The sequence below is a fragment of the Columba livia genome, chromosome 10, assembly GCF_036013475.1.
Source record: "Columba livia isolate bColLiv1 breed racing homer chromosome 10, bColLiv1.pat.W.v2, whole genome shotgun sequence".
In the NCBI taxonomy this organism is placed as follows: Eukaryota; Metazoa; Chordata; class Aves; order Columbiformes; family Columbidae; genus Columba; species Columba livia.
This window is the reverse complement of record NC_088611.1, coordinates 3,725,358-3,747,838: the sequence shown is the minus strand read 5'-3', so window position 1 is coordinate 3,747,838 and position 22,481 is coordinate 3,725,358. Positions and strand designations below refer to the sequence as shown.

The 22,481-nt window shown below is 39.8% G+C and overlaps 1 protein-coding gene across 3 annotated transcripts in view; it reads right to left on the bottom strand.

Moving 5' to 3' along the window:
- Positions 1 to 22,426, bottom strand: part of LOC135580444 (uncharacterized) — a 102,410-nt gene extending 79,984 nt beyond the window's left edge. For all 3 annotated transcript variants that reach the window (XR_010475006.1, XR_010475007.1, XR_010475008.1), the window contains exon 1: positions 22,219 to 22,426. The gene's annotated coding sequence lies outside the window, so the exon portion shown is untranslated. The remainder of the gene's footprint in view (positions 1 to 22,218) is intronic.
- Positions 22,427 to 22,481: the final 55 nt, after the last annotated feature.

The following is a 22,481-nucleotide window of genomic DNA, read 5'->3' as shown; positions in this document are numbered from 1 at the left end:
TTAAAGCAGGTAAGACGCTGCTTGTGCATAAACAAAATGCCCTCAGTTTTTCCCTTTTACAGAGCTGCTAACATTATATTACCCCCTCTATTCAAACACTCCTTTACAACACTAAACACTGTGCACAAATCAGACCAAACTAGTGCTGCTGGCAGAAGATGGTTGGATAAGGCTTCACATGGAGACAGAAGAGCTGAAGAAAGAATTTAAGATTTTGCTGCTCATAGCCTATGTTGTACATTAAATGTGATAATGTTCAGGTGCATACCTGTGAGAAATAGTTTATTTAGTAGCTTCTTTCTCCCCTTGGATCTTTTCTTACTTTGTTTCAGTTGACTAGATATAATAAACTTGTTTCCAGGCCCAGATTATGTATAGTAACTTATTTTCTTGCACTCTGTTTTCAGAATGTGTTCTATTATAAAGCTCCTGCTAAACTTTGCCTCAATAGAAATCTATGTGAGGGCAATAATATTAATGGTAGTTTCCCTTCAGCTGCATGAACAGACTAATACTGAAGCAAATTCACAGAAATACAAAGACTGGTGCAAAGGAAGGGGTGGAAAGCAGTTACAAAGCTCTGCTGGTTAGTTCCAGTGATCCCTTTCTGAGCCCACTAAACCTGAGCTCAACTAAACCTGCTCTAGAAGAGTATTCTCCTTGAATTGCCTTCATGTCTGTGCATCCATCCATACTTCTAGTCCCAGCCCAGAGCCGCAAGCTGGGCTGGCAGCAATAAAGTAAATAAGAGCACTGATGAGTCTCGCTTCTTGTGATAAAACACAGTAGGTCTCTCCGCTGCGAAGCAAAACAATCAACAACAAGCAGTAAAGGTGAAAACAAATGTACAGAGTCTCTGCCATGTCACCTAAACTTCCACTGAAAGGTCTACTGTCTCCTTGAATCCCTCTTACACTTATTAAAGACCATTTTAGCACTTACAAATACTTATTTTTACATGGGTTTTATACCCATGCCAATATATTTTTTCAGTCCACTATTAAAAACAGGGAAATGTGGTGAACTCCACAAACTCCACAGCCTTGTATAAAACAGCATCAAAACACTTCAACAACTTCTGGAGCTGTACTTTCCATTTTTCAAAACTATAATGCATTTGGCAGCATACATTTTTTTCCTCACAAGTACAATTCAAGTTGTTTCCAGAGATTCTCCTGGGTGGCCTAATTGCTTTTCTTTTCTGTATGAAACAGAAAAACAAAATCATTCTGATTAATGATGAGACCAATTTCCAGTCAACACACATGAATGCTACTTATTCCTTCTTATATTATCCTAAAGTCAACTTATTTATTTTACTGGAAAGAGTCCTAAATCACCCTGAGAAGTAGATTTATATGTGTCTGTAGCACATCGATCTGTGAAGAATTTTCTACCCAGCACTTACATTACACATTTCAAAAAATTACGTAAGAATCGGTAAGAGGGTTAAATAAAACCCGTTCAACAGATTTTTAGTATCATCCTCAGTCATACCAAACAGAACTGAACTCCCAAAGTTCAGGATATGAACCACATATGGTGTACCTCGTAATTCGTCTACTTTCATGCCTGAAAAGCCTATGAGGACGAGCTAAAACGAGCTTGTTATTGACATCAAGAGAATATTACCAAAGACAATACTTTTGAAAGAAATATGAAAAATGCTTGCCAAATCCAAGTCTTACCGTGACTCATATTTCCTCTAAGATTACTTCAAAAACAAAGGGAAAAATCTCTCCCTTTAAAAATCTCAAAATAACCTTAATCATGAGAATAGTTAAAAGTCATGCTTTTATTTGCAGGAATTTAATCCTGTTGAAAAAGGATTCGGAATTTTCATCAGCTTTTGTTTCAGTATTCTTTCATACATCTTCTGTAAAACACAGGCAAACTGCAAACGCATAGGAGTTTTGCCAAGCACACCAGCGAGCCCCTGCTAGTGCAGACATGGTTTGTGCCAACCTGCCACTGAGCTTCCTCGAGATGCTTTTTGCACAGTTATCCTCCTTAAGAGGCATTAAGAATGAAACATTTCAAACACCACACCTATGGGAGCACGGGTTGGGTTTTTTTCCTCTCTCCTTTGAGCATTTCAAAGCCATAAGCATGTGATTACACAAACACATTTATGCCTCTGTCACAAATCGCATAATGGAAAATTAAAAGACAGATATTTTGTTCTGGCTCCGAAGCTTCCTCCTCCCACTTCTTCAGAGCCAAGTTAATAATTAGGGAAAAAAAATAAATTGAAGTGGGAGTGTAAATGTGCTGGATCCATCTTGAAGAACTCCAGCCAGAGAGATATAGCTGTTATTTCTTTTCAAGTAGCTTCTTCATACTTGAGATGGGTTGTTAAGCTACTGTAAAGTTCTAATCAGAAAATGAGCACTCGGTTGCAAACCAAGCATCGCAACACAGTGCAAAGGACTGCTGAATCTCAGGCTCTAGTTTTTGAAAGTGTGGGTAGCTCCATGCTATAACTTGTATTTCAAAAGGAGCATGTCTGATGCATGTCACAAGATGTGCAAAAAACCTCAAATAACAAAACCAAACCATGACAAACTCATATCTCCAAACCTTCCAAAACTAGAGCTTACTTCAAAAACTAGCTGCTAGATAATAATATAAGTTACTCAGACCGGCAAAAGTATTCTGCAGCCAGGCTCTTCTTGGTGACAACCAGGGATAGGACAAGGGGCAATGGGTGTGAACTGGAACACAGGAGGTTCCGCTTAAACTTGAGAAGAACCTTCTTCCTGGTGAGGGTGGCAGAGCCTGGCCCAGGCTGCCCAGGGAGGTTGTGGAGTCTCCTTCTGTGCAGACATTCCAACCCGCCTGGACACCTTCCTGTGTAACCTCATCTGGGTGTTCCTGCTCCATGGGGGGATTGCACTGGATGAGCTTTCCAGGGCCCTTCCAGCTCCTGACATTCTGGGATTCTGTGATTCTCTTGTGACTTTCCAGCATATGCTTCAGAGGTGCTCAAAAACATGCACATGGTTTTTCTCCTATCTGAACATAAAAAGGGTTGGATATGTCTCAACCAAAAATGGAGAAAAACAAACAAAAACTGAAATAAGGGAAAAAAGGAAATCACACTTTAAGTGGTTCAGACTTTAGGCTCTGCACTTAGCACACTTCTGAAACTACTGAGTGTTTGATATGACATAATTCAGAGTGCTTCTTTTTACTAAGTCCTGTTGCACCTGTGGCATCTTTTTCCACAAGTAATCATATTCAGAGATTTTATAAAAAAATAATTTTCCTCACAGAAATTGTTGCTTTTCTTAGGTATTTGGGCCTTAACCTTAATTCTTAGTGCAGACAGGCTTCACTTTTTCACTGAAAATATCTGTGAGCTTTTTGAGCAAAATCTAGCATAAAAGCAGAATTAGAGTCGTTCTGTTAATTCCAGTTGAATTTGAATTTCAACAGTTTTTGAAGACATCAGGTTGAGTCAAGTAACAGTTTAAAAATATTTAAATATCCATCAATTTGCAAACATATTAAATATTTTCTGTGTTACAAGGACAAGGATCTCCTGCCCTTTCACCTGCCAGACATAGGAACTGGGAGCATATAGAATCATTTAGGAGAAAGCCAGCCTGATTTTAGCTGAGTCACCTGGATCACATATCTTTAAGGCTCAGTTTATGGAAAATAAATTGCTAACAAGAACATAATAAAAATCCCAGCACTAGGAGACCACTCAAACTAACGCTCATTTACCAAAATAAAGCTGCATTCAATATTAGAAGAATATCCTCTTTACTTTTAGATAAATTAAAACAAGCTAAGGTGTCAGTTCTTGCAAGTGGAGCAATTTCAGCATGTTTGCTACTTCGAAAGTGGTGCACCAATAGAACCACAAATGTAAATCTTGACAGCAATCAGTTACTTTGAAACTTGTTAATATACCAGATACGTACCATATTCCCACAGCAGTTTCTTTCTGCAAGGTCTACTAATTTTAATGAAAACTTGTTTTGCAAGATACAGAACTGTAGATGAAGCAGCTCTTTATTCCAGTTCAGAAAATTTCTACCCTTGATTTTCATATCATTAGAGAGACACAACAGTCAAACTAGTCATCCATTATCAAAATACTCATCTACTTCAGGTTCCTCCATCTACTGGCTAATTGCACTGGGTTTAGTTTAACCTTCAATTAAATCTGTGCAACCCTGACTACAGCACTAAAAAGTATGCAACATTAGTGGGTATGAGAAAAACCACAAACCATTAACCCCAGCCAAAGGATATTCTACAGAACTATTCCCCCTTGAGTAAGAGTATTGAAAGGATTAGAAGACGACTAATCTTCACACATTATGCTGCAGTCTGCAGAGATTCGCTGCTTGCTTTAGTGAAAAGAGCAGACAATCCTCTGGTTCAGAAAATGATAGGTGTGAAATTCGACACTACGCTCAGTTTATAGTTCTCTCTCTTCCTTCCTAAATCTGCATTTTTTTCATTAAAGCAGCATAATTCAAAACTCCAAAGATATTTAGACATGAATGATACAGGATTTCTCTTTAAAAGAAGCATCAACTAGAAGTCACTCTACCTTATTTGTCTGAAGGCTGAATTCTGGGAAGTGTCAGGAATCTGTTCTTTGGTATTTCATAGGGCTGGGCATAAAAGCATATTACTCCCACAGCCCACACAAGTTTGAGTTTGGGGAAAAAAACCCAAACAATCTAGAAAGAGCTTTCAGTCACTGCATTGGCTAGATAGGGACTTGGAGCTGGTGGTCAGGTGTTTCCTACTTAATTCCTCTCGTTATCAAGGAAATAGGATTCATGTGTCTATCAAGTTATAAACAAAGAGTGGTAAGGATGAAATCCTACCTATGTTTCCTTCTAAGATCTGCACTGACTCACCCATGCTGACTCAAGTCAAAGAGATGTTAAGATCCTGTGATGTTCACAGTTCTAATACTTGTGGGAAAGACACACTTGGTCAGAGATGAAGTGATACGGCTGTATCTGGGAGTGAGCACTGTGGTCAGAACTACAGGGACACATTTTAGTGTCTCATCTTCAGTTAAAAAGTTAGATTTAAAGCTATATTTACATCTCATTTGAGTATCAGCTACCCTTCAACTCTTTGATCCTATTAGTTTGTCACATCAGGCCTACAGAATATTAGTAAACTAAAGGTTGAACAGATGCAAAATAAAGTAAAATGAAATTAAGGGGGGAAAAAAGTAAAAAACCCGAAGACCTATGATTCTCAAAATACAACAACCATAACTACAATTTTTCGGACTTCCTAAAGGAAAAGATGAGCGCATCTAGAAGAATCAGTATTGATACACCACTCTACACATCAAAAGGAAGCCTCAAGCAAGGATATCCCAACGGTGTTTTTCAAATGCTAAGCAGAATATTCTAGTTACAGTTATACCATGTCCCCTGGATTTCTCTTAAAATACAGGGATTGTCAAGACATGCTTTGAAGCTTAATTTGCATATAATCACACCTTCAAAGAACCATCTTTACCTTATGCTATTGACAGAAGCAATATCAAAATCACTCTTAAAACTCACAATCTTTGGGAAATTTAGACCCAGATGTAAATTTTAGAGGGAGATATTTTTGTCCTCCTAAAGTTTAAATCTGACTTCAAGACCAGGAAACTCACCTTCCTAAGCTTCCACTTCTGCCAGAGCTTAGAGTGGAGCAGTAAACTGGTAGGATAGACAACTATATGTGTGCACAGGCATGTGTGTGTTGAGGGGTAACCAAGGACAGGGTCTCAACCTCAAGCAGAAAAAAGAATTAAAAGCCATCTCTCATATAGATAAAACTTGTCATATCTTCCCAGCCTGGGAAGTCAATATGAATGCTTTCATATGCAGTCAACAGGTTGTATTACAATGATTCGGCAGAGTCAAAAGTACAGAAAAACTATCTAGTCTTGCACACTAGAGAAATTATATATTAAACAGGATATTTTGAATCAAGAAAATATCTTTGTGGTTCCCCTTGATTTCATAATTCAGTGACATGGGCTCCTGTTTCTCCACAACATGAGCTGCAATAACTGATTTTCTACATTTAAGCCCTCAAAGTTTTGTCTTTCCTTCCAAACTGCTACTTAGCAGTTCTGACAGCTCTCAGTTCAAAGCAGAAGAGAACACCAAGATAGCTCCTTTATTTCCATTTCATCCTTTAAGATGCAGTTTCAGATTGAAATGAACATCATGCAACAGAATAACCGTGAGAAAAGTTTTCCACGGCCAAGTAACATCCTTCTCTAAGCAGTTCTAGAATAGTAGGCAATGGTTGTATTTCACATGTATTTGTTTCTGTCTACAAATATTCTGTGAAATAGCACATGATTTAGGGCAAGGCAGTCTACCCAGCTTCAGAATATGAGAAAAATAAGCACGGGTAGAAGTTTCTTCATCCTCTTCTGTCCAATAACAGACTGAGAATGAGTTTCAGCTTGCACACACCACTTCCTTACCCCAGGGCTTACCTTGGGACTATAGATTCCGAGTGCTGTGGAGAAACACCGTATACAAGAGCCAAAACAGCAGATTGGAAACAGCAAACATAATTACTGAAGGAAAAAGCTGTATAATCACAGAGCAATTTGGCAATCGGCTGGGAACAGGAAAAGCAAACAGCTCCTCCAGGGTAGGAGTCTGAGAGGTGTTCTGGGCTGGGAATTGCTCAGAGAAAGAAGCCAGAAGATGCTAATCACTTCCCAGCGCGGGAAGCATGGGAAGCATTCAAAACATTTATCATCCACTGTAAGACAAATTTTAGCAGACCTTTCAGGAGCGGTTTTGCAGAGCTCTGCCTAATGCGGCTGGTAGGATCAGTCTTGCAAAGAGGCACAGTGAGCATTAGCCCACAGGAACGCGGCTTCTTCCCTCTGCTTTGCGGTGCTGGTTTTCAGAAGGAGGAGCACTTACAATCACGCTGCAACTCTTGGTCAGTGTTCTGCTGCTCTGGGCACTCTCCAGATTTTTCATTTCATCCCATTCTCTTTCATTTGATACAAACAAACTTTAGCCCACAATCTGGTCAACAAGAAACACAGGAATGAAATAAAGTGGCCTGTCTAATAAAAGGCAGGTCTCTGTCAGTCACTTGACAATGAATACAAACCTCAGATCAGAATAAGAACTGCAACAAGAAGAAGACAAACTCCAGAGATTCACCAAATTCCTGACTAGAATTCTGTGTCTGAACCAAAATAAAGGCAGAACCAGTGCTCCAAAAATCCTGACAGATGTCTGAAATCCAAGATTTTTTGGTATTTTTAGTTCAGAAGCATATCTTGGGATGATAAATGAGGGACAAAACTAAGAATTCTTTAATTATGTTTTTAGTGAAAAAAGCATGATTTCATGCATTCTTCCCATTATTTTAATACAGTTTTATTGGTTTTAAAAGCCCTATTATCTCATTTTAAAAGTTTTTAGCTCTCTGGAACACATCCCTTATATTACTTGATTGTATTGCATTCAACATAACTGGAGTGTGCATTTCTGGAAAACATGATTCTCTCAGAACAAACCATTTTCTCATTAATAATGACAAAGAAATTCAGTGACACATCTGACTTGTCATAACACTGTCACTGAATTTGACTGGTGACCACATTGGACCACAATGTCCTTACTCGGTACACAAGATTCAAAACAAGGGCTCCAAAAAGTTGTGGAATCACTGTTCTTGTAGTTATTCAGAGCTCAACTCCTCAAGGCCCTGAGCAGCCTGATCCCAGCTGGTCCTGCACCGAGTGGCACTGATCTTCAGTACGAAGATTGCCAAAGGTTTCTTCCAACCCAAGTTATTCTATGGTCCAAATCTATAAGAGCTCATGGACAGGCATAAGAGTGTAATAAAAAGTACGGTACATGTTTTACAAAGCACAAACATGTAAAATGCAAGTGATAATTACCTTATAAATACTTCAGTAAAAGGATAAAATGGTTAGTTTGGTCTCAAACTATACTAGCAATTATTTTTCCTCTAAATTTTACTAAGAATTGACAAAGGTACACAAATAGACTGCAAACAACAATTAGGTCTTTTTTTTTAAAAAAGCTCACAATCTATTATTACCCATCTCCCGTGAAAAGCTGCATTTTGCTGTCTTCATTGCAAGTGTGATTCTGTCACCAAAAGTTTGTTTCCAACTTTAAGACTTTTCCCCTGACATACTAGTACCTAAAACCACTCCCACAAATGCTAAGTAACTTACACCTCTGCAAAAGCACAGTAGAGCATGTGTTAAAACCACCCTGCATTTTCAGAGATTTTATGCATCTGTGTGAAAAGGGGCAAAAGTGAAAACACAATTAGGAATCAATAATGAAGAGCATGAAAATAAATGAGATAAGTCAGTATAGGCAAGTTATTAAATACATTTCACAGTAACGTTAGCTAAGTTTACTAACTTGCAATCATAAATTCATACACCTAACAATTGCTTATTCTGCCTACTGAGCTTAGAAAGAAATTTGAGTTAAAAAATAGAAGAATGACTACATCACTGATTAATATACATGTGGAAATAAAAGAATGTTTATATTTTTCTAACATCACATCTTTATACAGCCATATCAATAAACACTGACTTAATGTTCCATACTACATAGAACATTTATTGACAAACACCTTCACTTGGCATTAGTTATCATTCAAAAAAACATTAGATTTTTCAACTTCACAGTGTTTCTCAGCATCAACAAAATGAGAATTACTAATGATTTTCCTTCCCAGAGACCAGAAGGAGCTTTCACTGCTATCAGTACAACTTCTCCAGATGCCAGGATAAGAAACTTTGAGTACAGTTAAGGAAGGTCCTTCCAAGAATCATCTTAACTAAGCAAAAAAAACCCAAACCAAACCAAATAATCTCTAAGCTTTTCACTATGCTGCTCCCCCTCAAAGGAAATATTTTGATGAACACTGTAGTCACAAAAGCCCACATATTCCAGCAGCTTTTCTCTGTCTCTGTTCTACATGTTTTCTGAGCGCATATGAAACCAGGTACCACACCGTTGCCCTGAAGTTAGTGACCTGTTAGCTGGTGATTTAAACATAGTCCCTCCTTGAATCCATATGCAAGAAGTTGATTTACACTCTGAAGCACACACAGTGTAGAAAGTTATCATACAAAGTGTACCTCATTTTTGCCTGAAAGAGTCAAGGCATCACCATCACCTGATAGAACTCTGCCCTATGGAACCATCCCACCCCCTCTTTACTTCTTACTCACACACCACGACATATGATGTTTTACCTTTCCCTCCTTTATTTTCATAGCAGAAACAGTGCTTCATTACACCATCTATATTAAACTGGGAAAGCACACTCAAGTGGGCACTAGCAGAGTGGCTTCTCATCACATACAAGCAAAAGAGTTTCAGAACTTTATTCCTCTCAGACAACAAGGCTCCTGTACCCCATAAAGCACGTCTCTGAGGCTTTGTGGGCAATATTCTAGAGGAAACACAATCAGCCAGTCTTCCTTCCTCCTGAGAACATCTTACAATAGTATGCAACACATCATAAATACATGAGCCCTCCTATCAGGTCCATATAAATAATTACAAGTTTCCTTCTGAATATATCATGTATCTCCTCCTCTGGAGACATTCAAGACCCACCTGGACACATTCCTCTGCGATCTGCTTCTTTCTTTAGCAGGTGGGTTGGACTGGATCATCTCCAGAGGTCACTTCCAACCCCAACCACTCTGTGATTCTGTGATCTCTCTCGTATATACTGTACACATACTCACACATACCCATTACATGCTGAACTTCCTGAGGTAAGGACCATCTTGCAATATTCAAGATGACAAGCTTTTCAGAAACTTCATTAAGGAAACTGGGGAGGAGGAAGCAGCATCTGCACAGTCCTTTTCATCCCTAAACCTCAATCTCCTTTAAGAAAACAACTCCACTACTGAATTCAGTCAACAAAACTGAATTCAAGTTCCACCTCCTTCAGGAACTAAAATAATTTCCTTTCCTCTTACTGCTGCACCCTGCCAATGAAAACCAATTGGATTTTCCTCTCTCCCCTACCTTCCCTCAATAGGCAAAAAATGATTGTTTTTCTTATCTTGAAGATAAAACACTTCCTTTTTCCTTAGCAAAACACAGTTACCAAACTTCAGTAACTTCCTTAAATATCTGAAACCCACTTAATTTTTCCTTGTCGAAATTCCTTTCCCAAGCTTACGCATTCCCCCAGACTGCTCTTCTAGTGCATGAAGGATTTTCTAGTATCAATAAGAAACAGATCGAAATTAATTAAAAAAGGGAATGTAAGTGGCCCATGAGCACTTTCATATGGTCTCACTGGTGGCCTGATGGCTAGAAGGAGCTCTGAGTTTCACACACTGAAAAAGCATTTATGCACTTGTGTTTGTTGTGGAATAATCCTCACCTTTCGGCTCCAACTAAAAAAGATCTAACTCCAGCAGATATATCTGATTAGAATAAAGCAGAGTCCCTTCACTGGCTGGGTTATATTCATCCACAGAGACAAGTGGGTGGGTCAGCAACAATCAGCAAGTACTGTTAAAATTCATTGAGAATTACCTACATTGAGAGTCACAACGTGGAGATGAGAATATAAACATTTATGTTGCAAATTATACTAATGTAAAGCCAACATTCAGTTGACATGCACCCGAAATAAAGAAATACAGTGGGAAACAGCATTCCAGAGTCAAACACAGCATTTCTGGAAATATGTTTCCAGCAGAGCCAACTGTGGGAAGCTGAAAAGCAGAGATGTAAATGACTCCGTGCCAGGATGCTGGTACAGTTCTTATCAGAAGCACTACTAAGAATAATCTGTTCATACGGGTCACTGAATACAAATAAACCAAAAAAAAACCCCAAAATGGCCCCTCTCCCCAGTGGTTCACATTCTTTACAAAAACTAAAAAACAGAAAAAAAAAATGAATAATCACACATTTACACAATAAAATTTGATGTTATTTTAGTTTTAGCCCTTCAGACACAATGCTTCCATGTTTTGGAAACTGGTTTTTCTTCTATCTTCTGACTCAGTCTGAAAACCATTAATCTCATCTCTGTTGCAGAAAACAGAACACATTAACTGTGTGTTCATCTACACATACATGTATGGAAAAAATTGGAAATGTTGACTTCAATTATGTTAGAAAATGGAATTTTAGTTAATTTATTGTCAGTAATCATAGACGTTATCTTTCGGTTTTTGGATGATGTTCCTTAACAACAGAAAACAAGAAGAGTCTGGAATTACGATTATTTGCTTTTGCTCCATAGATTCAGTACCTACACTTTATACCCCTAAACATTCCATGTGGCAAAGTTCAGAAGGAACTGAAAGGCCCCAGAGAAACTAATGACAAGGAAATTTTGGTCAATCTTCCCAAACTGGCTTGTTCTGTGACTCAATCACATGTCAGGACACCATCATGGTTTGTAAGCTAACAGTGCTTCCTGGCCCACAGCTACCTCCAAACAATGCAGACACTTAAAACATTGTTTGAAATAGCGAGTTCATGACGAAAGTATCTTTTTGAGCACCATATTTTAATTCTTAATCACATAGATAAGACAATGAAGTGTTCCTCAGCTTTTTCTTTCTCTACATCCGATTTAAATTTACTAAGACTTCTTTGCTTTCTTAGGTAGGAGGTACTCATTGCCCCACCACCAGGCAAATATCTGTACTAACAAAGTTATCCTTTCACATAAGTAACTTGTTGCCCATGGATTCCACTATTTCTTTTTACACTCAAGAAGTAGTGATCTTTGCTGAGGTCTATGCAGCATCTTACCAGAATTTTTTATGTATTTATTTGTTTATTTTCATTGAACATTCACCACTTCCAACTGAACATAATTTACAATTGTTGACCTGTGGACTTCAGCCTACTGTAGCCTTTCAAAGAAAATGTATCAAGTGCTCATATTACAAAGTATTAACCTAAAAATATATAATGGGATCAGTTTCCAAATGCCATGATAATATCACAATATCTTTCCTTTACTTAAAAATGAGGGTCCAGCTTTTCTCACCTGAATGTGATGAAGACCTACTATAATGAAGGCCTGCAATACTGCCTCTGAATTAGTCTAACATAATTTGAGTATAACTTTATTCCAGTGGCAAAAAATCATCTTCTAATATTTAAACTTAATAGTATTAATACAATTTTTTAAAGGCATTTGCAGTGACACTCCCTTAGCCTTACCATAGGTGTAAGCTTTGTGAAATATATACACTGTCATAATATATTTATTTTATGGTATTAAAAAAAGGTGTTCAAAGTAAAATATTTCCAGCCTACCTATTTTGTTCCTTGCCTCCGCTGCCCGAAATATGATGCCTTACAATACTAACTAAATAGTCTTCATATAATGTATCATAACTTTTTTTTACTGCCTTGCATCATTATCTCTTTTGTTAAGTGCCTGAATATTTGGTTTCTTCAGAAAATTCAGACTAGGAGAGCAGTGCAACTACCCAGAGAGGTGGTGGAATTTCTGTCCTTGGAAGCTTTCAAGTCTTGGCTTAACAAAGCCATGACTGACCTGATCCAGGAGAGGCATTAGTCCCACTTTGCAGGAGGCTGGACTAGACCTCCAGAGGTTCCTTCCAGACGACATTTCAATGATCTTCCTTTCACCACAACTGTACAGAGCACAGAACGCAAACAAGATGAGACATTTCCCATTGTGACTTGTGGAAGCTGGTACTGGGAGCGCAGGGTGTAATTCCTCAGCTCAATTAACACCATCCCTACAGGGAGGTGGATGACCAAGCACAGGGAAAGAGCAGACTTCTCTGCTTCCAGCAGGCTATGGATGTCTGCCAGGCTTTCTGCTGGCTGATTAAATTCTGCTGGATGCTTCCTTCCCAGTTCCACAACCCAAGCAACTTTAAAATGTCAACACTGCCTTTCATCTTTTTTATTTTTCTTTTATTTTTTTTTCCTTGGCTATGGCTGACACTTATTCAACCCTAATGACACAATATAGCCCCTTCTAGGACTAGAAGCCTGTTTCTTATCTACATTGTTTTATCTTTACTACTCTTTCTCTAATAGCTTCGGTTTATCCTGTTCCAGGATAAATCATCCACTGTAAGCATGAAAGGACACTGAACATATTTATAAAATAGAATTAATTTCCCCCTTTATCACGAGAAGTGCCTGTCACAATCTACAAGACAAAAATCAGGCAATTTCACAGCTAGAGCAGCCAAGTTCTCAAGTGCTTTGTGAAGACGACTATTTTGAGACTTCCAGGGAAATCTTACTATGCTAGAGACCTCTAAGACTGTAATTTCTGACAACATTTCCAGGAACTTCATGTTAACTTTCTGATGCAAAAGTGCTTGACCTATAGCCAAAAAAATGACCACTCAAATGGATGGGTAGGATAATGACCTACATTGAAATAAAAATTTTCCAAATGTACCTAGCAAGTTGAAACTAAATGAGAATTCTATCTTTCCATCCCAGTGCTCTCTTTCTCAGAACCTAGCACTCTAAGGCTGCCCCAAAATACATCAATCTCAATTACAGCCTGATTAGCAAAGCAAACGTTCTTAATTCTAGCTATCTTTTCTATTTTATTCCCCAGTTACTCAATACTGTAGCCACAATTGCACCATTCAAAAATCAAGCCATACATATAATGGTACACACTCCTTGTGCTACCCAGCACTGTAAAACTTAACAGGCAAAAACAGTTGTTGCCCTTCCACAAGGACAAGATAGAATATACATTATGCCTACAGTAACTGGCCACATATGCAGTAACAGAAAAATTGCTCTGTATAAAATAGTCCGTGTTTATATAACTACTTTATTGCTCCACTGATATCAAAGCCATCTCCTAAGGATAAAAGTAACAATTAACAGATGAAGAACCTACAAGATAGAGCAGTGATTCGTCCAAAGTCAAAGGCAAGGACAAATGAGAAAATGTGGAATCCAAGTCCATACCTTTTGAACCTCAATACAGAATTCCTGGTCTATCCAGCATGTTGGACTTATCATTTGTCCCATTAAGGAGACATGGGTGGACTCAGGGCTCTTCATGGAGAAGCATTCAGAACTTCACCAGAGCCTGCACAACTGGGGCTAAAACTCATGTGTCTCCTGCTTCAGCTCTGTGAATGCCTAGAATGCTCCTAAGATGACATATTACATCTCAGCTTTTGCTATGCAGAAGATGTTTGATCCAGACTAAGGAACACGGGCTTAATTGTCCAGATCCAGAATGGCAAGTCAGTGTTTTTACTCCATAGGCACACGGTTTCATATTTATTGCACTCGGTCAGGAATAACCACAGTTTGAATCAGTGGATTCCTTTGAAACCAAGGTTGTGCCTCATGTCTTTACACCTAAAGCACATCGACACAGATGTAAAGAATGAGCAATGTCTTTTAGCTACAGCTTCAATGTTTTTGTCTCCATCGGTCTACTCCAGAATAAAATGCTAAAATACACAAAGTAAATGGAGCTCTGCCTAACTAATGGAATTAAGTCTCTCTACCTAAGTACCACGCTATGTTTCATTACAAACGAGACATGAATATTGTGCCAACATAGTGACGGGAAACATTTCCACCCTTAAAAATAGAGTCACATTTGGTCCTTAATCTCAGAAGGACTGAATCATGTTAGAGCTGATACTGTACAAGAAGCAAATATATTACAAAGGGAACATATCTCCACCATGGCACAGAGCTGATTTTGTTGACAATGGTTTCCAAAAGCAGCAGTTTGGGGGGTGGGGGCAGGGGTTGGGGGGTTATTTTCCTTTTTGTTAACATTTGTTGTTAATATTATTTAATTTTATTTCAATTATTAACCTGTTCTTATCTCAGCCTGCGAGTTTTCTCACTTTTACCCTTCCAATTGTCTTCCCCCATCAGCTGGAGGGGGGAGTGAGCGAGTGGTTTCGTGGTGCTCAGTTGCCACCTGAATCCAGTCTCAAGCGCAGACTGACAGTGACAGCTTTGCAGCTTCTTAAATCTGCTAAGAAAACTGGTACTACCTAGAAAAGTTATCAGTTTACACACATATTGTCTCCCATAATCACATTCTCTCATCTGGAAATGGCTCCAGTCTAACATCTCTTCCTTAAACTATTGTTACCTGTGCTATTTTCACTTTCCATCTGCTTTTGCATAAATGCATCTGCCCATCCATTACTTTAATCGTATTTCAGAACTGCAGTTGTCAGGATTACAAAGCAAAATGTTTAAATTGATTTAAAAGATAAGTCCTTGCTCCTGGGAACAGCTAGTTTTTTTAACACTAGTTACTCAGTGTAATTACATATATCTTGACAGCAATTTTTTCTTAACCGCAGAAAAGAATCATTTTTATTACAGTGATGTATCTCATCAGAGATGGTCAAAACCTTCAGGATTTTGAATTCAGAAAAACACCAACATATTCAAAGTAGTTGGATCCCAGTATTTTGCAACAGAATACTGATAGAACGCTTGCATCATCAGTTTATTTCCTAAAAATAATAGAATTTTGTCTCCTAGAGAGCAGTATAACTACTTACTAATTTAATCCAGTTACAATCCAGATTGAAGCCTAATGTAGCATATGAAACACCACTACTGACCTTTATTTTTAATTATTACCTCCACTGCATACATAGAGAAAGTCATGCACAAATCAGCTAATTGAGTTTTCTCACACTGGTGATACATAGCACAGCTGGTAAGAAAAAGCCACGTCTCCTGGCTCTTACACTTAATTTGAATGAAACACAGCAGACCTCCTCCAGACTTTTTTACCTTACTTGACAACAGCCAAATTAAAATTTGGTCAGCTCACCTGTTCTTGAATTTCAGAAGAAGGTAAACTTCACATTTTCTAAACCAGAGGTGAATCAGTACTACATAACAGGTCTTAAAACTTACGCCTCGGTGATGAAGTGGGTTTTTATTAAGACATTATTAGCTTGCTGAAAGCTACATGTGCCAATAAATAATACTAACAGAATAACAAGGAATTAGTGACAAAATTTTGACCATCCTTAAATGACAGCTTTTTAACTGTCAGAATGACATTTTTTGTTATCCAACCCACAAGAATCCCTAGCTATTACCGTCAGTACTTCCAGAAGCTACTCAGTGTAAGAATTATTAACAAAAAGTGTTCTGATGTAATATCACTTACAACACAAGAAGATTTCTTAATTATAACAAGATCATTTACACTGTGTGTTCACCCAGCATAAGCAAATCAGATTTCAATAAAATAAGTAGCAGCAAAAATGTAAGGGGTAGTAGAAAGTTCTAAATTCTGCGGAAGGAAAGAGAGTTATTCCTGCAGCACAGATGGCACTTAACTTCAAAACACACCTTGATTAATTACTGGATTTTCCAGAATGATATTCAAATCTGTAGTGCTACGGGACACACTCTCATCTGAAAAGATGCACTATAAACAGTACTAGGAAGCAACAGTTTTTAATCAGAGAACAGATTACTACTTTTAATATTTGTATATTCTGAATGTATTTTGTTTTGTTAATAAAGATCAAATGTCTTTGTTGCACCACTGTTCTCTTGTTAAAGAGCAAAAATCCAAGAACAGATGCACATTAGGGCCAAGGCACGTGACAGTGAGTGTGCCAGGTCTGTTACGCTGTTGCTGGAGCACTAAAGTTCCACTGGGAGGCAAACATGGTGAGATCGGTTCTGGAGAATAGGGAGGGCACCCGGCTCACATACCTCACCTTCTTGAAAATGACCCAGGGAACTGTTCTGTTAGAGTTTTGTAGTAAAATAGCTATGACACACTTCGTACTTAACACAGCTCACTATCCCCATTTTTGGCAACTTAACTTGTTAGATCAAGCTTTAGTTACGTGAAGTAAAATCATAGTAAAGACATTTTCACACATTGGCAGATTGTGTTAATTCTTACCAGGGAGGCCAAATCCCTTTTGTTTGTTTCCCAGATGAGTTTTAAATACAAGCAGCAGCAGATATTTTGAATGTAAGAAAGGCTATTAAGACACTACCCATGTTCATAAATTCCTGAAAAAGTGAAATACAGATGTACTCTATATATGAGACCAGTGGAAAAATAAGAGTCCTGAATTTCCCTGAGAAGTAGATTAAGAGCTAAAGCACCACATGTGGAGGTGAGCATTCAGATGCCAAATATTTTTGAAATTGTAACAGCAAGGACTGGTTTAATTTACTTAGTACTTAACACCATCTTTTCTTATCTACAGAAGCTGCAGTTTGCATTAGCCCTCTTTTGTGCCTGCATTTCACACAGCTGCAATGCCTGCCTGTTCCTCTCTAATAAATTTGAACTTGTTGATCAGCTTCAGAGATGAAAATTCACAGATTTAAGCTCTTACTTCCAAGTTTACTGAGGTGTAGGGTCTGGGTAGAGAAGAGATTCAAATTAGCATCCTCACTGAGGAAAATACTGCAGAATATGGTCAGAGGTTTCTAGTTTGGGCTGGTGTAAGTATAAGCGTGATCTAGATAATAGCAAGGATGTAGAAGAAACCTCATATTTAATTACTTTTCAATTAGGAAAACAATTATTAAGTGACTTGAGAGACATTAAGTGATCTTCCAAAAGTTACGCAGAACATAAGTATCTTAATAATATACGTGCACTGGAAGTAGCAAGAGTCATGGCATATCACTAAAACCATAAAGCTTGCAGTAATTTCAAATACATGCTGATACCTGAAGACTGCTTGTGGCCAAAAGAATCAGTGGAAGAAAAATTGTATGCAAATACTGAAAAGCAACTGTCATACAACCCCAGCGCAAGTTTTAGACATCTATCACATACTACTACTTTTGATATATCAGGCACCAACAAGAATTTGCAAAGATTTATTCATATGCATGGGCAGCTTAGTTTATTTGGTCATTATTTATGTTAAGTTGAACCTGTTGTAAATTACATTAAAAATGTAATTTCAGAATGTCATGTAACGTAATTCAGAATTCTGTACTGTGAAGTCTAATAATTTGCAGAATTAAAACCAAGAATGGTCATGCAGCCATTTCATGGATACCTTTAGATACAATTAAAACCAAACATTAACAGACACTTGCACTGTTATTGGCCTGCTGCTCAGTTTTCTCAAGTCAAAACTAATGGTGGTGTAAGTCAGTAACACTCCATATCACAAACCATAACCCATTTGGTTTGTTTGCAGTTCGGTCAAAGTTTGTTTGAAAGGTTATGCCTAAGAATTCTGTGACAAAAGTATTCAGAGTTGGAAGGCCTTTCCTAGGAAAGCAAACTCCCAGTTCTTCAAGGAGTTGGTCAATAGGATCCCCTAGGAAACTGCCCTCAGTGCCAAGGGTGCAGAACAGAGCTGGCAGATCTTCAAGAACGCTCTCCATCCCCAGGTGTAAGAAATCAGGTAAGGAGGGCAAGAGGGCAGCATGGCTGAGTCGAGACCTGCTGGTCAACCTAAAGGGCAGGAAGAAAATGCACAGGCAGTGGAAGCAGGGACAGGGAAGGTCAAGGTGCAGCTGGAGCTGAACTCGGAAAGGGACGCAAAGATTAACAAGAGAGGCTTCTACGGGTATGTCAGCCAGAAAAGGAAGGTCAAAGAAAGTGTGCCCACTTTTTATCAGCAAGACTGATAAACTGGTAACAGCAGATGAGGAGAAGGCTGAGGTACTCAACAACATCTTTGCCTCAGTCTTCACCAGCAAGCTCCCTTCCCACACCTCTCGAGTGGATGACCTGCAAGGCAGGCACTGAGGCAGCAAAGTCCCTCCCACTGTAAGTGAAAATCAAGTTTATAACCACTTAAGGAACCTGAACACACATAAATCTATGGGACCTGATGAGATGCATCCCAGAGTCCTGAGGACACTTGAAACCACTGACCTATCAGCCTCACCTATATGCCTGGGAAGACCATGGAAGAGATCCTCCTAGAAGCTATGCTAAGACATGTGGAAGACAGGGAGGTGATTCGAGACAGCAAGCATGGACTCAACCAAGGGCAAGTCCTGCCTGACCAAACTAGTGGCCTTCTACAACAGAGTAACTAGATCAGTGAACAAAGGGCTGCAGATGTTGCCTTATCTGAAGTTCTGTAAAAGCTTTGACATGGTCCTCCACAACATCCTTCTCTCTTAACTGGAGAGGTATGGGTTTGATTGGTGGGCTGTTTGAAGGATGAGGAACTGGCCGGATGGTTGCATCCAGAGAGCAGTGATCAATGCCACAATGTCTGGATGGACACCAGTGACAAATGGTGTCTCTCAGGGATCCATTCCATGACCAGTACTGTTTAATCTTCATCAGTGACATTGACAATGGGATCAAGTGCAGCCTCAGCAAGTTTGTGGATGACACCAAGCTGAATGGTGGACCTGGACAAGCTCCAGAAGTGGGCCCATGTGAACCTCATGAGGTTCAACAAGGCGAAGTGCAAGGTCCTGCATCTGGGTTGGGGCAACCCCCGGTATCAATGCATGCTGGGGGATGAATGGGTTGAAAGCAGCCCTGTGGAGGAGGACTTGGGGGTATGGGTGGATGAAGAATTGGCCATGAGCCAGCAATGTGCGCTTGCAGCCCAGAAAGACAATTGTATCCTGGGCTGCATGTCGCGGTTGAGACGGACAAACGACATGGACCAAGTTCTTTCAAAATGAAAGTACTTAATGCCATTTATTGCTACAAGTGCATTTTTATACAATTCTACCAGTTCATGTGTCTTTTCACTATTGGTTACAAGTTACAGCACTAACATCTCATTGGTTAATTTTTCTATCATCCATGTTATTCTTCTATCCCCTTCTTTCTCACGGGTACATCTCTCCTCTCTCCAGATACTCCTTTACTCCCATCCTTCTCAAGGGTAAATCTTAGTATCTCAAGGCTGATCTCTACTCTCATATTTTCTGTCAAGGATTCCACAGACCCGCTGCAGTTTCCCACAGCTGCATCCCCAGCAGCATGAGCAGCAGGAGGAGGGAGGTGATTCTGCCCCTCTGCTCCACTCTGGAGAGACCCCCCCTGCAGTGCTGGTCCAGCTCTGTCCTCAGCACAGGACACACATGGACCTGCCGGAGAGGGGCCAGAGGAGCCACAGGAATGATCCGAGGCTGGAACAGCTCTGCTGGGAGGACAGGCTGAGAGAGTTGGGCTGTTCAGTCCGGAGCAAAGAAGGCTCCAGGGAGATCTTATTGTGGCCTTTCCGTACTTAAAAGGGGCTGTAAGAAAGATGGGGACAGACTTTTCAGCAGGGCCTGTTGCGACAGGTCAAGGGGTGATTGTTTTAAACTAAAGGAGGGGAGATTTAAGCCAGACATGAGTAAGAAATTGTTGCCCCTGAGGGTGGTGAGAGCCTGGCCCAGGTTGGCCAGAGAGGTGGTGGATGAACCATCCCTGGAGACATCCCAGGCCAGGCTGGACGGGGCTTTGAGCAGCCTGAGCTGGTGAAGATGTCCGTGCTCATGGCAGGGGTGGCACTGGGGGAGCTTTAAAGGTCCCTTCCAACCCAAACTATTCTACAATTCTAAGCGTGTAGTAGCAGGAGGCTTAAAAAGCCTACCAAGTTTTGTACGAGTATTTTATGAAATTCTTCTTGTATATGAGCCTCTACTCCTGTGAACTTGTTGGTAGACATATTTTACAATACCTTTTGTAATTTTGTCTGCCTAGCAATACAAGAGTTATAATTTAAAACAAAAAATTACAGAGATATACAGCATGACACACTTCCGAAGATCTTTCTAATGAGAATTCTAGCTCTTTCAGCCCTCACATACAGCCCAACAGTATCCTAGTCTGTTTTCATCTGCAGCACTACACATAGCAAGAGATCATTTATTCAGGTCCATTCAAAGTGGAAATGCCACATTCTAACTGCAACAGTACAAAGGCCCTGACATTCTAAAGGAGGTTACTTAACTGCTGTTTGCCTGGGAGATAGGAACATCTCACAACACTGCAGCACCAGTTTAAGGCATCCAGCCCACCTCTGGCTTTGCTTGCAGAAAACGTTATTTAGATGGAAGAGGTCCAAAGGAGAATAGGCACACAGAGCAGTTGCAACTTGCTGTTATATGTAAAGTTGTAAACATTACTGACTTTAATATTTTTTCCAAAGGCGGCTACATAAAACCTATTTGCACATAACAAACAGGTCAAAACAACACCAAAGGAGACTGAGCACGAAATCACTGCAGAAGTGAAGCTAAATGTTATTGAGCAGGCAATGGGTAAGCAGAAGCTGGTGGCACAGCTGCTGTTCTTCAACTACAACAGATGTGAACATGAAAGGGCCTTTGTCTCCTGCAGAACCATTTTCCGGTGTACAGCCTCTCAGCAGCATTCAGGTACTGCCCAGCACCAAAGAGAAGGTTCTCACATAGGATTGCTTGGACCACCTTCAGGACCGAATGTCTACATGAGAAAGTGACTTAAACAAGGACCAAGCTTACAGTCGTAAGTTTTATCACAATTGCCATGGGACAGTTAACACTTTATTCAAGAGCAAGCAGACTGCCTTAGTAGCATCAAGAAAGTAGTTCATGACTATAACATTCATCATTGATACAGAAAGGATGTTATTCTAGACTGAGTGCAGAAATATGGGTATTTCCCTTTATTTTCCTGTTAGCCCATGGTGGGGGGGAATTGTGCAAAGTTAATGACACTCTTTACCAGTTTTACAGACAATACGGTTACTAAGCACCTAACAACGCTGTTGGCAAAAATATCATTGCGCAAATTCTTTATGACTTACATAAGATATAAAAAAATATTCCTTCTGAATCCACATAGAGTTTTGTGCAACACATTTCTAAACATTTCAAAAAGTGAGGAAAAAATAAGCACTACTTTAAATAAAGGAGTGAAAATTGATAAGTTAGCTGCTTTCCTTTGCAAAAAACCCAATCCCTGTGTGTATAGTTTAATGAGGGGCAGATGCACTGGACATACAGAAGTCACAGAAAAACCCCCCAAGAAAACAGTTTAGCTAAGATATGAGATAATGTGTTGTACATTTGAGATTTTTCCAGGTCCTAAACTAGTTTTGTAAGATGGCTCCACCAAAAGAAACGGCCACATACCAAACTACTTAACACATACTCTGAGCAAGAGTGTTGGCCCTGCGGCCAGATCAAGCGCTTGGATGATCGCAAACCAGGATTTAATTTCTGATCCTCCGCAGACTCCCGGTTTTACCTGAGGGCACCTTCCTTGCTGCAGCCAGAAGCAATCTCTGTTTCTACAGGTTTTCAACACACCAGGGTGCAAGGCCGAGCAGAGGTGTCCCCAGCCGCTTCCGGCCAACACGGGAGCCGTGCTGGGGGCCGGTGGCTGCCGCAGCCTCTCCACCGCGGAGCTCCCGCCCGCGGCCCCTCGCTGCCTTCTCCCCAGCCCGGCGGACCCGCTCGCCACGGCCAATTTTTCGGGACGGGGCGGCAGCGTCCTCGGGCGGCACTTGA